Genomic DNA, 12,825 nt, shown 5'->3' with positions numbered 1-12,825 from the left:
GTGTACTGTATGTTAGCTAAAGACATCTGAAGTCTAAAGGGATCAATCCCTTTCATTAAGTTATTAACAAACATTACAAAATATCGTAGTTGATCTGTAGTTGATGTCATTTCAGAAATGAATATACAGTATATGAAAGCCGTAACTGTAGTTATATATGAATTTATGACATTCTGAAATGTTCTGATCATCTGTTATGCATTATTGTCAGATTATAATGTTGATGTTATTAATGAAACTCATTGCAGCATTATTTATATTTGTGAGTCACTTTGTGTAAATATGAATCAGAGAGATATAATGAGAAGCTGTGTGGGAATGGGAAGCGAGGTACTTGTGCAGTCACCTGAAGCTCGTCTGTTTGCACAGCTGCGAGAATGCCTCCGCATCGCTTCTTCCCCTTCCTCAGAGCTGGCTGTGAGATCTTCTAAACACTGATGGTCTGGACTGCCTCAAAGAGATGGAGATGCTCGTTTAAAGAGCCCAGTGCCAGAAAGAGCTGGAGAGAAATAAATACATGCACGTGTTCATATGGCGACCACCTTCACTCTGCTGTCACAGAGCTTTATTACACAAATCAAACGGCCACCTTTTAATCAAAGCAGATGGGTGTTGCGAGAGAACTCTGCTCGATCCTCACGGTTTGTTTCTCTTGTGTGAAGTGATAACCCTCAGCAGAGGTCAAGCTGCTCACGACGTGTTAACTGTGGGTTACTAGAGCACATCTGAGTCTGCTCATGAGTTACCTGTTGTTAGCAGAACATCTAATGGTGATCAATGGGGAGGAAATGGCTTTCATTTGGAACCACGGGACGTAATAAACACTGCGGATATAAAACAGGTCTCAGAAAAGACGTTTAGTGCATTGTTCAGGAGCGGTGAACTGACTTTGAGCTTTGTAGGAACACCATAAAACTAATGTTCACTTCATTTATTTTAGTTCAATTGCAGTCTGGCTGTTGAAATTGAAGGGGTCCCCCTCCACTTAACAATCCAAGTATTGAATGAATGCAGAAAATACCTGATTAAAACTCCTTAAATCACATTATACATTTTCAAAATATATGTTATGAAGTGTCTTGCTTTATTCCTAGACCATTTTAGTGCCCTGGATTTTATGTGCAGTTACTCAATCATTCACATTTTAGAATAATGTTTCTGAAAGAAGTCTCATCAAAGCTGCATTTATTTGATGATTTATTTAATGCATTATAAACAGTGAAATAGTATTACAATTTAAAATACCTGTTTCTACTTGAATATAAACTGTAATTGATTGCTCAAGGAACATTTCTGATTATTATCAATGTTGAAAACAGTTGTGCTGCCCAATATTTTTGTGGAAACTATGATACATTTTATTTTTCAGGATTCACAGATGAACAGAAAGTTCAAAAGAACAGCATTTATTTGAAATAGAAATATTTTGTAACATTATAAATGTCTTTAGTGTCACTTTTGATCAATTTAATGATTTTTTATTTTTTTTTTGTAGTAGTAGTAGTAGTAATTAGCTGTACACTATTGACCATTAAATGAGCAAAAAGTTCATCACCTGCTTGTGAGTTCACTTACAGGAACCCTGTAGATAATGATTTATTACCCGTGAAATATAAAGTGATGTTGACAAAATAAAAGAGAAAAATCTAAACTTATGAAACTTATGCTTTTTTTTTTTTTTTTAGTTTCACAGGTTGCTGAATGAGTTCTGGTCATTGTAGTGCATTTTATAAATCACATAATTTTGGTGAGAGATTCTGTTCTGGGCTAAAAGAAATATGTAAATGTGATGGAGAGGAAATGCAAATGAAGTGCAGCGCAGAGACTGACCAGAATCAGAAGACTCTGAGAAATCTTGCTTTTAATTTCTATTCATTGTCATTTCCCTCCATTATCTCTGGTTCACTTCAGAGGAAGCTTCCGAAACACCTTGGATCAATATCAGCGAGCTTTTCTCTCGAAGATGTAAAATGCGTGACAGATATTGACCTTTAGCGAGTGCTTTTGATAAATGATAAATGAGGGTCTTTTGATAAATGTTACCTTCTCATACGCACCTCTCTAATCTCTGAACGATACAGAAACCTTGTTATGTTTCATTATAGATCTGGAGGTGATACGGGCCGGAAACGCGGCGAGGGCTTCAGATAACTAATCTCCCCTGACTCGCAACTCCTTCAGGGAACGTGCTTTTGATTAGCCTGTAATAAAACATTTCACAGTGGCCCTGCATTATGGGTGGCATTTCAGAGCCAACGCACGCCTCAGCTACTGCTAATGAGGCCGGCCACGATTAATAAACAATAAGAGCATAAATCAGGCCAAAACATCAGCATTTTTAACCATCAGGGTTAACTTGAGCTTAGCGATAGGTCAAATCAACCGAAGCACCTAAACCAGCATGGAGTGAGTAACTTTGTGTGTGCTAACATACTTTCTCATATAAGTCATCTGAAGTGTAGTTTGATGCCCTGCAAGGTGACATGTCCATTTCTGACTCAACCAATCACGTACATTTGGGGGCGGGACTATCTGTTTGTTCTTGTCCAATGGCAGTCTGAAAACTTGTTTGTAGCAGTCATTATAATTTATGCAATTCTGATTAGTGATGCTAGTGGAGCAGAAATTACAACTGGTTCCATTCTCATTTTTCTGTTGGGCTGCCATATGTAAGTCATTGGTAGATAAAAAAAAAATAAAAAATGCAAAATAACCATTGGCTGGTTATTTCTAAGAAAATAACTAGTCATTATTATTCACTATTTGTATTGCTTTATTCAGCAAGGATGCATTAAATTGATCAAACGTGACAGTAGAGGCATTTATAATATTACTGAAGATTTCTATTTCAGATAAATGCTGCTCTTTTGAATTTTTTTATTCCTCTGTGAATCCTGAAAAATAAAATGCATCACGGTTTCCAGAAAAAACGTATCGTGCAGCACGACTGTGTTCAACATTGATAATAATCAGAAATGTTTCTTGAGCAGCAAATCAGCATATTAGAATGATTTCTGAAGATCATGTGACACTGAAGACTGGAGTAATGATGCTGAAAATACAGCTGCGCATCACAGAAATAACAGCGTTTGACATTTATTCACATAGAAAACAGCTGTTTTAAATTTTAACATTTCACAATATTACTGATTTTACTGTATTTTTGATCAAACAAATGCAGCTTTGGTGAGCAGAAGAGACTTTTAAAAAAATTTGACAAATGTTTGCTTAAAATGTTTATTGCTTTGTACTGTTGCATGTTACTTTTTTTACTAACAGTAGTATGCAGTATGCAGTATGCTGACATTAATTTACATATATCCACTTTTCAGAGTGGCGTACAGTGCATAACTACTGCTACCGCATTCGATTTATAGTGTTCAGTTTCTTCTCCTCTAGTCCTGTAGTAAGTGTTCTGATAGATGATAAAGTGTCTGCTAAATGACAACTAGCTCTATAGACTCATAACAAGGATGCAAAACGAGCTGAGAGAGATAAATGTGCAGAACATGTCCAGTTGATGCTCTCAGTGCTTTCACATATGTATGATGAGGATAACATCAGCACTTCTGCCGTCCTCGATTACAGACTGAGCACATGCAGCATATAGCAGACGCCGCTGGTCTGGATGCTCTCAGTATTACAGATGAATACCATCACAAAGTCAGCTTTTATGCTGAACTACTAAAGCTGAGGCAGTGAAGCTCATGAACTAGAATAAACACGTACTGATACAACAGCATATACCAGAGCTAATCAACATCGGAAAGCTTGTTTAATATACTGTATACGTACACTACTGTACGAACGTTATGGGTTGCTAAGATTTTTTAATGTTTTTAAAAGAAGTCTCTTCTGCTCACCAGGGCTGCATTTATTTATTCGAAAAATGCAGTGAAATTGTGAAATATTATTACAATTTAAAATAAGTGTTTTCTATGTGAATATATGTATAATTGTAATTTATTTCTGTTATTTTCAGCATCATTACTGCAGTCTTCAGTGTCACATGATCTTCAGAAATCATTCTAATATGCTGATTTGCTGCTCAAGAAACATTTCTGATTATTAACAATGTTGAAAACTGAATATTGTGTGGAAACCGTGACACGTTTTATTTTTCAGCATTCACAGATGAATAGAAAGTTCAAAAGATCAGCATTTATTTGAAATAGAATCTTTTGTACCATTATAAATGTCTTTACTGACACTTTTCATCAATTTAATGCATCCTTGATTAATAAAACTATTACTTGCTTTTAAAAGAATTGGGGAAAAAGTACTGATCCTAGACTTTTGAACAAATAGTGCCTAGTTATTGTCTTAGAAATAAACATTACGAGTGTCTTTACTGTCACTATTGATCAATTGAATGCATCCTTAATGAATAAAAGGTTTGTGCAATGAAAGTCAATGGGGTCCAGTGTTGTTTTACTTCAAAGTATCTTCAAAGTAAAGTCGTGCAGGTTTGGAATAACATCAGGGTGAGTAAATGATGACAGAAAGATCAATTTTGGGGTGAATGGTGGGATAAATTCTCAAGTTTCAACATGTTCAGAGGAACTGTTCATCAAGTTCGTAATTAAATGAGATGTGAATTTGAATGATTTCAAATACATGATTATTTAGACTAGCAGAAATGCAAGGTGAATGTCCCGATGCGTGCCGTTACTGTGATGTAAATGACTCTTGTCATGATATAGGCTTGTGTCGTGCCGTTCACCCCTATTTATAACCTTTGTTTCAAAACACCGCACACTCTCGGGCGCAGCAATTACATAAAACAGGTCACAGGTCAAACAGCACCAGATGGGTTGAAAATAGGGCCACTTCTCCTCCGACCACCCACCGCTCGCCTGTAAACGTCCTAAAACATCCTGAAGGAGCAGTAATGTGCTTTAAACACACACCTCTGCTCACATTAACACATCAGACGTGACGTTTCCTGTTCTGACACACACTACACACACCATCTCTGCTCTATGAACTCTGTGTTCATAATGTAATCAGTTCAAGTTTTTTGGAAGCCAAGTCAAAAGTATTTGTATTGCTCTTTGAATTCACACCATCAGTTACTTTTAAAATGATGCAAATATGTTCACAGTTGAAAACATCAAAAGCGGTGCTTCACTTGATTCACTTTGGAGTGTATTTTAAATCAGTTGAATGAGGAAGGACTGTTTTTTTAGCGATTGCTTTTAGTCCACATGCTTTTCTTCTTATATAATAGATTTGAAACACATCCGGAAGGAAAAAATGCCCTCCGTTTATTAGTGGCTGGAACGCTGGAGGCCTCGAGTTCATATTTAGACTGAAGATCATTTGAGGAACATCATCAGGGGATTGTGGATATGAACTTCATGTGCTAATAGGAGTAATTACAGCACAGCCAGAGGCGGCCCTGTTTGCTGAGACAGGAAGTGTTTGTCTTTTGCTAATTGTCCTGAATAATGATTTTTAGTATTATCTTTCAGTTTTTGTATAGCAGTGAAGTTTGTTTTAGAAAATATTCATATGACCTGTGCCATTTCCTTTCCATGCTACGGAAGCTCGTTTTCACCATGGAATAAAAACAAAAAAAAGATAATTACGACTTTATATCTCACAATAAAAAAAAAAAAAAAGATTTTCTGAATTCTGAGTTTATATCTCGTAATTCTGTTTTTTTTTTTTTCTTCCACGGAATAAAAAAAAAACTAATGAAATAGATTTTATCATGCAAATCTCACTTTTTTCTGATAATTTTGCATTTTTATCTGCAGTTCTGTCTGCGTTTTATATGTTACAATTGTAAGTTTATATCATGCAATTACCTTTTTTTTTTTCTTTTTTTTTTTTCGCATGGCAGTGACAAACTTCCATATCAGGCTAGACATAGTTTCCACCAAAATACTATAGTACTTATTTTTCCCCACTTTCTTTAGTAAAAATGTATTTATTTTAATTAAATGAAAGTGTTTAAACTCAAGTGTAGATGCCATGATGAGGCTCTATGTGGAGTTTATATGAGTGGAGAGGTTTCACATCAATATGAAACAATGTTTTACAACACTTTACCTCTTCAGTCTCATTCATTTTCGTTTTAGTCTTAATTTAATCCATAAGGAACTGATCGGATCAATGGAAGAGGAGATAAACATTTCGTTTCCCGTCCCACGCCGTCATGATGATGTCAGTTGATTATTATTATTTTTTTAATTGTCATTTGTCTTTTTTTTTTTTTCAAAGGCAGTGTAAGTGCATTTTGGTATTTTCTTTAAAAATGTGCAACTTGCTTTAAATCGTGACTTTAAGAGAGACATTTACAGACATTCCTAAACTGGACACTTTAGGTTCTATATATACTTTTAAGTTCACTATTGTATTATATTATAACCAATGCTTCCCAAATCCAGCCTGACAATCAAATTATTGATTCAAAGGGAACTCAAGCGCTTATAAACCATTGAATAGAATGTCAAAAATCAAAAGAAAGACAAAACAGAAGAAAAGTTCATGTGAAAAAAGCTAAAATGCCAAGCATTGAGTGGTAATCACTTCAATTAACTGTCTGAAGTCTCCTCTTTGTTCCTCTGAAGCAGCATGTTTGGATCTGTTTTTTCTGAACTCTTCCTGTGAGTTTGGAGTCTGTTTGTAAGCGCAGCGGCTCGCGACTGCTGAAGCGTCAGAGCGCTCGTCTCTAAGCAGGTGAGTCTGCGTTCACACTCAGCAGACGTGTGGATCGCGGGCGAGAGCTCAAGGCGGTGACACAGGTCAGCACCTCTGAGATAGAGCTGTCAAATTAGGACGCCCTCTCCGGCTCCACTAACAGCTACTAATTGGTGACAGTCTGCGCACCCTGTTAAAGTGCTTGGGCTCCAGGGCTCAGACCCGCCGCGGGGCAAGTGTTTCTGTTTGATTCTATCAGAGCGGGTGTGCGCTTGACACTTCCCTTGTCACAGCCCATCGACAAGGTGAGTTCACACATGAAGTCTTTCTCCGCGTGCCACTGTGTTACAGACGCTATTAGTTGCTGGTGTCTGCTTAAACGCAGGGCTAAAATATCATTAGAATATGTGGAATCAGAAGGCCAGACGCGCAGTGGAACGAGAGCAGAATATATAGCGTCTCTCTCCTGAGACCGGCGCACAAGCTTTTATTTTGCATCACAATTACCTTGTTGTCACAGTGCAACCGGCTCCATTTCCCATTTCTTATAAATAGCCAGAAGAAAAGTGTTAATTATCCCCGTGCAATTTAATGCACCGGATACTTCAACCTTTCTGGTTTCCGGTAAACGCTCGCGTAACCAGGCGTATCCGCGGCCGCAAATGTGATTTATGACAACAGTGTTTAATTTCTGTTTTTAAATAGGTTAGACGGCAATCTGCATGCATTTAAATGCGCTGATGCCGCTTGTCTTCAGGCCCTCGTTTAATATTCAGGGATGATTTTGGTCCACATGCGTTTTGGTCGGTGTCACCTTAGATTAAATTATTAGCGTTGCGCGGGCCGCAGGCCCCTTATTTACCACAATCAATGAAACGGTAATGAAAATCCATTTTTCATACTATCAGCCCCTGCTGACTTTTATTTACTTGTGTGTGTCTAAGCGAGCAATTCATTCTGAGTAAATGCCAGCCCAAGAACACGCATTAACAAAGCAAGGGTTAAGAAAAGATAACAATAGCCAACACACACACACACACACACACACACTGCGTCTGTCCTGCATCGTTCTGTATTTACACGTCTTATCTGTGATATGATCATAAGAGCACAATTATCAGTTTGCTTTTGTTTTGCATGCATGTTACAGGTTCAGTGCATCAATATATGTCCTTTCTATTTTTTACAACTGAAATTAATTTCCTTCTGTCCTTCAGTTTGTAAAAACAGTAATATACTTACTGTACAATGGAAGATGGATTAACAATAAAATACACACTGTTTGAAAAAAAATACAAATGCTTTATCATGTTATAAGCAGCTCAAATGTTAGATCATGGTGCTCGCAACAACAGGTCATGGGTTCGATTCCCAGGGAATGCATGAATGTTTAAAATGTGTGAAAATCCAATGTAATTTTGGATAAATGATGCATAAATGTAAAGGTAAATCATGAGACTATAGTCTGATAATCACTTATTAATCTTGTGTGTGCAAAGTTTTATCCAATAATTAAACTCCTGTCATGTTCACATGGATCAAAAACACAACTGTGACACTTAATGACTAAAATAACAATTATTTTGCATGTAAAAGTTAACATAAGTGCATTAATAAAATTTCTACTTTTAAATCATTGATTTTTGTTTAGTTTTATGAACTGAGAAACAAGAAATGTAAACACCAGATAAATTAAGAGAAGTAAAAGACGTTTTCTGAAGTAATTAATCAGTCATTGAGTTCAACTTGTAATAAACCCTGAATATTCCTTTAGAAGTGCAGAAATATGATCTTTAATTTTCTGCACAACGTAAAGGATAATTGTAGCATTTGTGTCATTATCAACTGTTTGCAGATGGTCTATTTTGAAGGACTGCTGCAGATTTTCCCAAACGGGTCACTGCATTTTAACTCTATAATTTCATCTTTTTAAATTTTTTTTTATCATAGAGCGTTTAGTCTTTCTCAGACTCTCAGAAAATGAGCTGATGTTTTGACACGGTGCCTTCAGTTTTAGTAAATCTACGCAGACGGGCTCCATGAGATGTTATGTGCTAATTTGAAATCCGTGACATTAATGTGAAAGTCCTTGGAACATTAGATATGGAGGATTCATGGCTGCGAGCATTCATGTTTAAATTACAGATGGACTTATATTACAGGACCAAAGAACGGTTTCAGAATTCACCCACACACACACACGCACACACACACACACACACAAACACACACACACACACACACACACACACACACACACACACACACACACACACACACACACACACACACACACACACACACACACACACACACACACACACACACACACACACACACACACACACACACACACACACACACACACACACACACACACACACACACACACACACACACACACACACACACACACACACACACACACACACACACACACACACACACACACACACACACACACACACACACACACACACACACACACACACACACACACACACACACACACACACACACACAAACAATGCATCCACCTCTAATAAAAAAAACGAGCACATTTACAGGAGAAAGCAATATATGTCACAAAAAAACATACCTGGAGACCTGGAGAATTATTAGTGTTTATAAAGTGCATAATTTTTTATTTTATTTAATTTTTGTATGTGTTCAAGTGCACCAGAATTATAATAGTTAACTAAAACCATTAAAATAAAAAAATTAAAACCATTAAAACATTTGCATTTAAATAAACTGGAATAATCATTTTAAAAAATCCTAATGTTAGCTAGTTGCTAAGGCAACATTTTAATTGTTTTAAATTTTTATTGTCATTTAGTTTAACTTGATGTACTAAAATACTAAAATAACTAAAAGTAAAAGTTAAATAAAAATAAATCAAATATATATTGACATAAAAAGAACTAAAAATGACAATCACATTGTAAAAACAAATTATATAAATTACAAAAAGGTAAGTAAAAGATAAGAAAACAATTTAAAAGTGTTTTTAATGTATATTTTGTTTATTTTTTTAGAGTTTTAGAGCAAGTAGAGTTGTGTGTCTATTGCATATGTGTGTGTAAAGCATGTAGAAATGTGAGATTTAGTGTAAAATGTTGTGTTTAACATGCAGATCTGTGTACATGTTGTGTCTGTGTGTTTAGTGTGTAGATTTCGTTCTCTTTTTTCATGTCAATTGGCTCACAATTGCTCTTTCCTCCCTGCGCTGATAGACTTATAAATGACTCTGTGTGTGTGTGTGTGTTTGCAGTGTGTGATGAAATAAAATTTAATAAGTGAATAAAAATGTAAATAAAGGATGGAGGAGAATGACTTGTCCATGAAATAACTCTCTCCTCCCCCTTGAGCTAATCGTCTGCAAGCCAAACCCGCCGCTTGATTTGGTGTGTGACCTTTGAGAACATTCTCCTCCTTGATTAAAGACGTATTAAATTTGTTTAAATAAAGCTCGTTGTAATGACACATCATTTGTAAGGAGCTATTAGGGGCTGGAAACGCAGGCTGGTGTATTTGCATGAAAATGAGCCGGCGGATCACGTCTGAAGGAAGGCAGATGCACACACTCACCTCCGACAAAGAGCAGATCACACTTCACACTAAACCTCAGGGATAAAGCCATCCGATCCGGGAGCACCGCCTTCTTCTGCTCAATCCCAAAATCCTCTTCAGATATGACATGTGCATAAAGGCAGGTGAGCAGCTCAGCGATAAACAATATCATATTAAGATAAAGTATTTTTACATCGTTTTTTTTTCCCATACGGATTTTTAAAAAAGTCTTAAAGCGATATAAGCCATGAACCAAACCAACCAGCTAAGAGGAGAATCACAACATCACAAACTTTGATTTGAAGCAGAAAAGTAAATAAAATTTGGACAAAAAGACAAAAGTACAAGACTGTGAACTCAGTGGCCTTAATGAGGGAAAGAACTACAATCCCATGAAGCATTGCAAATTGCAGTTTGCTCAGCGGAGCATGCGGGAGCCGCGTTTCTGACAGTCGAGAGGGCCGTTTACAGCGTTAGATCAGGCAGCTGGGCCAGTTACACACAGAAAGCCCATCCTCGGCGCTCTTAAATTGGGTTGCACATCGAGAGCTGCCTCCAGGTCACATCAAATAAACAGCGACGCAGAACTGCGCTTCAGAATCCCGGCTGAGCATTGCATTTCGTCTCACAAAGGATGAGATGCAGCGGCTCCCATCAGAACTAGCACTAACAAGACACAAACATCACCATCACAAACAGAAGTTTACTAAGTCTGCCAGAGTTTTCTGAAGAAAGTCATACATTTTAGCAAAGCCCTGAAAATGCAGAGAGAGCAGATGTAAGTTACAGTACGGGCAAACGCTTTAAAATGGACTGAACTGACGAGGTCTCGTCTGAAACTTTTAGTTGTGCTTCTTTTGTTACCGTCACATACTGTCTGTGTGAGGCCAAGAAAAATAAAACATGCAGTTGCTGAGAGAGCAAGCTGTAGTAAGTGAGGTGCAAAATTCATACTTCTAACTTTATTGGGAGTTACAACATTACATGTTTCAAATAAAAATGAATTAGAATGAAAGTTTTGTTGTTGTTTGGTAATTTGGAGATGATTGATTGATTGATTGATTGATATGTACACTTTTATTCAGCAAGGATGCATTAAAATTAAATGCTTTTACATTGTTAATAAAAAAAAACAAATAAATGCAGTCCTTAAAATAAAATGTATCACTGTTTCCATAAAGATATTAAGTAGCACAACTGTTTTCAACATTGATAATAATCAGAAATGTTTCTTTCTAGAATGATTTCTGAAGACTGGAGTAATGATCCTGAAAATGCAGCTTTGATCATAGCCATGAATTACATTTTAACAGCTTTTCACATAAAAAACAGCTATTTGAAATTATAATAATATTTCACAATTTTCCTTTTTTTAATGCATTTTTTTAGTAAGTAAATGCAGCCTTGGTGAGCAGAAGAGACATAAAAAAAAGAAACTTTTGAACGGTAGTGTGCATCAAACTAGAACACAAAAACTACTTTCATAGTCATGTTTTTGTGACAGATAGCTTCCCATTTATTTGTTTGTTTGTCTATTTATTTATTTCAGCTGCTTGCAAAGGCAACATTTCTAATTTTCATTTAATTTAGCATAAAATAATAATAAGTTATAAAAAATAACATTTTAAAAGGACTATAGACATATTTTTAAAAAATTCAATTATAACTAAAATGAAAATGAAAATGGAGAATATAAAATTAAAAACAATATAAATATATATCAGTGATACTAAAACCATTTAATTTAGCATAAAATAAGTAATAAGTTATAAAAAATAACATTTTAAAAGGACTATAGACATATTTAAAAAAAATTCAATTATAACTAAAATGAAAATGAAAATGGAGAATATAAAAATAAAAACAATATAAATATATATCAGTGATACTAAAATAGCGCTGGATAGGACGTCCGCTGAGCATGAAGCAGTTTTTGCAGTAATAGAGTTTGTCAGTTATCTTACGCATGGCTTGGAAACAGTGACTCCTTCTTGACATTTATTGTTATGTGTGTGTTGCCCACTGTCATGACATCATGATGCTGCCAGAGAGCCGTCCGATCGACAAACTTTGGCATTAAACCATTAAAGATGTTTTGTCAGACTTTAAAGGTTTATTCTGTTAAACTTTTTCAGTGTGTGTGTGTGAGAGTGTGTGTGTGTTCTGACCAGTCTGTGTGTGAGAGTGTGTGTGTGTGTGTTCTGACCAGTGTGTGTGTGTGTGTGTTCTGACCAGTGTGTGTGTGTGTGTTCTGACCTGTGTGTGTGTGTGTGTGTGAGAGTGTGTTCTGACCAGTGTGTGTGTGTGTAACAGGCAGCTGGTGCTGCTGCTGGAGCTGTACAGTGCTCAGGACGTCCATGATTATCTGCGGCCGCTGGCGCTCTGTGTGTGTGTGTGTGAGTGTGAGTGTGAGTGTGTGTGTGTGTGTTTGTGTGAGTGTGAGTGTGTGGTCAGCACACAGCAGATAAGAGCAGTTAGCCACGGGGCTGATGATCTCTGTGGCCGCTGTGGTGGTGGATCTGAAGTATGTTTCCCTTGGTAAAACACCTTGAAAACCCTCCGGTCTGTGTGAATATTTCTAAAGCCGGTTTATTTTAAACACAT

General features: G+C 36.5%; 1 long non-coding RNA gene across 1 annotated transcript; it reads left to right on the top strand.

Annotated features, from left to right (window-relative positions):
• The first annotated feature begins 401 nt into the window (after positions 1 to 401).
• On the top strand, positions 402 to 12,613 carry LOC107712042 (uncharacterized). The gene is made up of 3 exons (XR_001636759.1): positions 402 to 417; positions 5,373 to 5,374; positions 12,535 to 12,613. It is a non-coding gene; the product is annotated as an uncharacterized LOC107712042 (long non-coding RNA).
• Positions 12,614 to 12,825: the final 212 nt, after the last annotated feature.

Source organism: Sinocyclocheilus rhinocerous, unplaced genomic scaffold, assembly GCF_001515625.1.
Source record: "Sinocyclocheilus rhinocerous isolate Xijiao unplaced genomic scaffold, SAMN03320098_v1.1 scaffold328, whole genome shotgun sequence".
In the NCBI taxonomy this organism is placed as follows: domain Eukaryota; kingdom Metazoa; phylum Chordata; class Actinopteri; order Cypriniformes; family Cyprinidae; genus Sinocyclocheilus; species Sinocyclocheilus rhinocerous.
Note: the sequence above shows the minus strand (reverse complement) of the source record. Positions and strands in the feature narration are given on the sequence as shown.